The following is a 7,586-nucleotide window of genomic DNA, read 5'->3' on the forward strand; positions in this document are numbered from 1 at the left end:
CATGTTAAACGGCAAATACCAGGGCAGGCACCTTATATAATTCACTTGTTGTGAGCTCTTGGAGTCAATTCAATTATATTTGTTGTTTTTTTATGTACTTTCTACAGTATCTGACGACACAATTTTTTTTATTTTTGTTTATCATTATTTAAATAATTTGTGAGTGACTGTTTAATGAATTTGATAAAATTTCAATAATTATTGTACATGCAGTTTAATGCAGTTCCACTAAATAAACCACTTATATGTTGAACAGCACTCCTTGCATTTCATTTATAGAGTCTAAATAAAATTCACACCTCTTTCTCCCTCCCACACGAGGTATCTTGCACGCTATATTCGATAACATATATTCCATAACATGCAACTGCTTTACCATGCAGATTAATTCATTCTTTCCGTTGTGCTGTAATTTGACGTTACAAAACGCAAAAGAGTCACCTATTACCAGATAGTGATAGTAGAGTGGATGAGGTTCCGTTTAGAATCCCACATCTTGCACTTGTTCTACCGCGTGAGCAGTTTTTGATTGCGCACTAGTCTTTGTTGTTTCTGCTTCAACTCACGATGCAGTTTCATAGTAAGAGCCGCTCCCGTTTTAGGTACTTTTTGTCAACAATCCTTCATGATATCCTGTGAGACTCGAAAAAATGTCCCAGTCATGCCTCTTCCTCCTCCACCCCTCGCCCTCCCGTTCGGCAAAACTGTTTTGAATATTTCGTTACACATTGTCGACCCACTGTTCTGATCATAGTTCTGTCTCAGACGACTGAGGCTAGTTATACATTTCATCCGTGGTCTCACTGAGAGGCCGGAAATCCTTCCACACGCTTCTGAAATGACCTTCCTGAGACTTGGTCTAAAGCCAACGAACGTGACAACGATCGTCCAATCAGGTTTCCGATATGTACATACACTCCAGGAAATTGAAATAAGAACACCGTGAATTCATTGTCCCAGGAAGGGGAAACTTTATTGACACATTCCTGGGGTCAGATACATCACATGATCACACTGACAGAACCACAGGCACATAGACACAGGCAACAGAGCATGCACAATGTCGGCACTAGTACAGTGTATATCCACCTTTCGCAGCAATGCAGGCTGCTATTCTCCCATGGAGACGATCGTAGAGATGCTGGATGTAGTCCTGTGGAACGGCTTGCCATGCCATTTCCACCTGGCGCCTCAGTTGGACCAGCGTTCGTGCTGGACGTGCAGACCGCGTGAGACGACGCTTCATCCAGTCCCAAACATGCTCAATGGGGGACAGATCCGGAGATCTTGCTGGCCAGGGTAGTTGACGTACACCTTCTAGAGCACGTTGGGTGGCACGGGATACATGCGGACGTGCATTTTCCTGTTGGAACAGCAAGTTCCCATGCCGGTCTAGGAATGGTAGAACGATGGGTTCGATGACGGTTTGGATGTACCGTGCACTATTCAGTGTCCCCTCGACGATCACCAGTGGTGTACGGCCAGTGTAGGAGATCGCTCCCCACACCATGATGCCGGGTGTTGGCCCTGTGTGCCTCGGTCGTATGCAGTCCTGATTGTGGCGCTCACCTGCACGGCGCCAAACACGCATACGACCATCATTGGCACCAAGGCAGAAGCGACTCTCATCGCTGAAGACGACACGTCTCCATTCCTCCCTCCATTCACGCCTGTCGCGACACCACTGGAGGCGGGCTGCACGATGTTGGGGCGTGAGCGGAAGACGGCCTAACGGTGTGCGGGACCGTAGCCCAGCTTCATGGAGACGGTTGCGAATGGTCCTCGCCGATACCCCAGGAGCAACAGTGTCCCTAATTTGCTGGGAAGTGGCGGTGCGGTCCCCTACGGCACTGTGTAGGATCCTACGGTCTTGGCGTGCATCCGTGCGTCGCTGCGGTCCGGTCCCAGGTCGACGGGCACGTGCACCTTCCGCCGACCACTGGCGACAACATCGATGTACTGTGGAGACCTCACGCCCCACGTGTTGAGCAATTCGGCGGTACGTCCACCCGGCCTCCCGCATGCCCACTATACGCCCTCGCTCAAAGTCCGTCAACTGCACATACGGTTCACGTCCACGCTGTCGCGGCATGCTACCAGTGTTAAAGACTGCGATGGAGCTCCGTATGCCACGGCAAACTGGCTGACACTGACGGCGGCGGTGCACAAATGCTGCGCAGCTAGCGCCATTCGACGGCCAACACCGCGGTTCCGGGTGTGTCCGCTGTGCCGTGCGTGTGATCATTGCTTGTACAGCCCTCTCGCAGTGTCCGGAGCAAGTATGGTGGGTCTGACACACCGGTGTCAATGTGTTCTTTTTTCCATTTCCAGGAGTGTATTATGAGTATGTAACCCGTTTGAAGTCTGAGACCCGAATGTATAATTATCTTTCTTAAATTCAAGGACTATTATTAACTCAACAAGTGAAACATAATTTATGATGAGCAGTTAAGTTATTAATATGGTCCAAAGGGTGCATAACGATTTCCCATTTGTTCCCAAGATGAGAGACAGAGACAGACAGAAAATGAGAGGGACAGAAAAATTTCTAGGTAAAGCCAATTTTAATGCAAATCATCTCCATTTACAATTATTAATTGCACGAAGTTGGTGGTGATATTAGAAGATTCATTTGTATGAAGAGGACGCAGTAGGTGTAATGCTGGGAGGTAGGTGGGATAGTGTCCATCCAGATGAAGGCAACCTAAACGTTGAGTCCTGCTCCAGTGTTTGGGATCCCCGCCAGATCGGAGGAGAGGACACCATCAGATCAATGCAGAGGTGTGCTGCTAGTTTTGTTACCGATAGATTCGATCAACAAGAGAATGGGAATCGTGAGTGAACGAATACGTTCTTTGCACGGAATTCTTTGCACGGAATGCTATTGACAAAGTTTAGAAAATAGGTGTTTGCGACAGATTGCAGAACGATTCTGCTGGCACCAACGTACATATCGCGTAAGTACAGTGGCGACAAGATAAATTAGGGATCTTATGGAGGCCTATAGGCACTTTTGCCTCGCTCCATTTCATAATATAACAGGGAAGGGAATGTCTGTGTTTCAAGGTAACGTACTACGAGCTGTATAGTGGCTTGTTGAGTATGTATGTTGATATACATGGACATGAAGTTTGACAACCGACAGAAAGAGCTAGGAAAATCCCCATTTGACCAAACGTTTTCACAATCTAGTAGTAGTGGAATAGAGCTGTTTTCAGCAGAGACCACACTGCTGCCAGATCTCCGTATGTAAAGAAACACCCCTCCCCCATTCCCCTTGTACCACCCCCTCTTTCCCCACATCTCTAGGCAAATTGGTTGATAGAAAATTCAAAGGGGTATTCTCCTAATTGTTGGGGATTTGAGTGCAGTCTGCATGGTTGCCAGATTTCTCATGTATTTTAAGAATCTATTTCATGACCCTTCCATAACTAAACCTCTCTCTTATGCTCTAACCCACCTTTGTAACACCCTGTGTATTTAGCCTTATCTTAATTACTATAATTTATGATCCAAAACAATTATATCAGACGCTTTGACAAGACAGTCTACATGATAAATTCAAAGAAATACCTGCTACCTCCTCTACACCAATTGTGTGATGGGTCATTACGCTACTGGGTGAATTATTACAATCTAATGACGTCATGCCTGCCCAGACACTTTGACATTGGTACTTCAGCACATAACAACCTCCTATAGCTATTTCCAGTTTTGGAAAAATATCCTACAATTTTTGGACAATTTTTGCAGAAAACTTCCCAATATTCTCTCAATATTCCACTTTCAACAACTTTTCAAGATCGTCACTAAAAGCCACACAAAGAGTATAATATTTAACAATTAGCACAGCGCATTATTTAAATAAATACACTCTTGCTATGTATCTGGTCTACTTTCCACTGTAAGGAACTTGCCGATGCATTATTACTATGTTACAATGGTCAACACACCATGATCTCACTATCAGGCTGCCTTAGAGGAGTCTGACACCATAAGATTATACTAGACGTGTAAATAATGGCGGGAAAATTAAACAGTTCCATGTAGGAATGTTGCTATAGTCTTGTTTGTATGTTAAAAAACACACACAAGACGTCGCTAAATTCCACTAATATTCCGCATTTAAACTATTTCTCGTAAGGCTACTTACAAGACTTCAAATATCAGTATCAAGTGAGGTATCTAGGAATATACTACAGCCTGCTGCATATCGGTCATATAGTGATTGCAAAGACGAGATTCAATTAATTACAGCTTGCACAGAGGCGTTTAAGAAATCATTTTTCCCGCGATAAATTGGTTAACAGAATAGGACGAAATCTTAATCGAGGGTTTCCAGCGAAGGAGTCACTGATTTCGAAATTAGATACCTGGAAAAGTAAGTTCGATAGACGAGTGCAACAAACGGTATGTTTATTATGAAAGCTGTAAGAATTTTATATAGTAGTTGTTCAGACGTTTCGAAATAGTTCGAAAAGCTGCCAACATATGGTTCAAATGGCTAAGAGCACTATGGGACTTAACATCTGAGGTCATCAGTCCCCTAGAACTTAGAACTACTTAAACCTAACGAACCTAAGGACAGCACACACATCCATGCCCGAGGCAGGATCCAAACCTGCGACCGTAGCGGTCGAGCGGTTCCAAACTGTAGTGCCTAGAACCGCTCGGCCACACAGGCCGGCCAGCTGCCAACAGATAGCGCTATAATAGCAATACCTTGTGCCTACAAATAGTGCGTTGCAGCTCAGAGCGATCAGTCTCTGCTGATGCATGGAAGGGGGTTGGCGTACCGAAGGAAGAGGTAGGCATCATGTATCCCAGTGAACAACGTTTTTCTGGTACTGGAATACCAGAGACTACACCACGGTCCAGAAGGACTCGACACGAAAACCATTATCTTCCCCTACAATACCCAAATAAATTTACTTCCTATGCGACTTGATTTGCAAATACATAATTTACGTAAGATGCACAAAGACAAAACGTATTTTGCCGCGTATCTGGAGCTGACTCTCGCATTACGTCCGTCCCTCCGTCCATTTCAGGCTCGTGCCGCGTTTCCTGAACAATAGTGCTTTCTCCCCACTGGTGCCTGTCATGGGCGACAATTACATCACACCATCACCTTTAAGAATATGCGCGTTTTTGTTACTAGAATAGCTTCAATTGATAGCTCTCCATGTGATACACTTCGGGCTCTTCCACTCGGTCGGAAAGAAAGTGCAAAAAAGTGGTTCAAATGGCTCTGAGCACTATGGGACTTAACTGCTAAGGTCATCAGTCCCCTAGAACTTAGAACTACTTAAACCTAACTAACCTAAGGTCATCACACACATCCATGCCCGAGGCAGGATTCGAACCTGCGACCGTAGCGGTCGCGCGGTTCCAGACTGTAGCGCCTTTAACCGCTTGGCCACCACGGCCGGCAAAGTGCAAACTATGCGGTATTTTTACTTACGCCGAAGTTCGATCGCCATACATGCGAGATACTTAATACACTTTCACAAGCACGTGCAGAATCCTTTCGTCGCACAGTGTTCCGTCTGATACTTGTTACATTCCAGAAACTTACCAGCAATTCTCTTTGCATTTCTGTCAACCAACACACTTTAAAAACTTCTTGTAAATTTTTACAGTCACTAGGCACATCATTCGCACATCTAACGGCGTCTGCCCTGTTGTGTCTTGCTATAAAAAGAAATTTGTTCCTGAGCACACCATGATACTGGTAGCATGTCCATAAATTCTTGTGTGAACAGTTTCTGGAGCACTTTTCCGTGGGGACTGAAATAACTAAATTTACGACAGAGAATAAAGGCAGCTTCTGCTGAAGTAACAGGAGAATGTTGCAACACAGTCTGTAGCAACTTCGAAAGTTCCTTATCAGTTTTAACCAATTTACCATCTATGCAATTATTATGTGCCATCTTCACTGCTTGAAATGATGCACGTGCTGTTGGTTGAGCACCCAGGCTATCAAGCAGCCATTCTCATTTACATGTTCATCACACCTAGTACTTTGTTCAAGCATTACCTTCGCTAATATCGTTTAATGCTTGGCCTGTTGCCTGCTTTAGTTCTAAGTACTATTCTAAAATAAAGATCAACAGCCTACAGTCACAATTGTGATTTTATTTCAATGTACGAAGCATTTCGAGCGCTAGGGGATCATCTTCAGGTGCTTTGGCAGTCTACAACGGTTTTTTTTTTTTTCAGATTTCGGTTGACTCTGGTCCTGGCAATCTGTCGAAGCACCTGAAGATGAGCCCCCAGGGCTCGAAATGCATAGTACACTCAAATAAAATCACGACTCTGACTGAAGGCGGTTGTTATTTCTTTCACGAAAGTAATATAGTGACTGCAGAAACGCTGACAGAAATTGATAAAATTAAGCTAAGTACTTTAGTTTCGTTTGCTCAGTGAAAGTGCGATACACAGTCTCACATTCTTCCAACCTTGTTTCTACCTTTGTTTCATCTTCCTTAGGTCAAGCATCACAAATTTTGCGCACTTCGCTAAGACTGGAATTTACTTTCGCAACCAGTTTTTTCAACTTTTCATCAGCCTTCTGCTCTAGCCTTACTCGGTATTGGGCAAACTGTTTTCTAATGTCACGCCTGACGTCCGACTTGAACTTCGTCATTTGTTCATACACATGAGGATCTACTACTTTTTTTTCTGTTTTGGGTCACCAGTTTTCTGATTGGTTTGCTGCGGCCCGCCATGGACTCCTCTGCTTAGCTAACGCCTTTGTCTCAGAGTAGCTCTAGTACCCTCATTTCTTATCTTATCAATCCGCCTAATTGTCAATATTCTTTTGTAGCACAGCGTCTCAAACAATTCGATTCTCCTCTGTTCCAGTTTTCTCACTGCCCACGATTTATTGCCATGAAATGCTGTGCTACAAACGCAAATTCTCAGAAATTTCTTCCTCAAATTACAGCCTATGTTTGACATCAGTAAACTTCTCTTGACCAGGAATGCCCTCTTTGCTTTAGCTAGCCTGCTTTTCATGTCCTCCTTGGTTGTCCGTAATGGGTTATTTTGCTTCGAAAGTGGAAGAATTCCTTTAATTCATCTACTACTTGGTTACCAATTTTTGTGTTCATTTTAAAGCTAACCTCATTTCTTCTACTCCTCGTTACTATCTTTCGCCGGTTTATCTTCAGTCCATATTCTGTACTCAGTAGACAGATCATTTATTCAACAGGTCCTGTAATTCTTCTTCACTTTTACTTAGGAGAATAAAGTTATCTATTATCCTGTCATCCTGAATTTCAATCCGACTGCTGGACATTTCTCTTATTTCCGTCGTTGCTTCTTCGATGATTGGACAGTAGCAGAGAAAGAGTACATCCCTGTCTTACATAGTTTTTATACGAGAACTTAGTTCTATGTATTCCATCTGTACTGTTCCCTCTTCGTTTTGGTATGTGTTGTGTATTATCTCTCTTTTCCTATGTCTTACACCTATTTGTCTGAGAATGTGGAACATTCACCATTTTATACAGTCGAACGCTTTTCTGGATCGATAAATCCTGTGAAGTTGACTTGAGTTTTCTTCGGTCTCGTCTTTCATT

This window comes from Schistocerca nitens, chromosome 5 (assembly GCF_023898315.1).
Source record: "Schistocerca nitens isolate TAMUIC-IGC-003100 chromosome 5, iqSchNite1.1, whole genome shotgun sequence".
NCBI lineage: Eukaryota > Metazoa > Arthropoda > Insecta > Orthoptera > Acrididae > Schistocerca > Schistocerca nitens.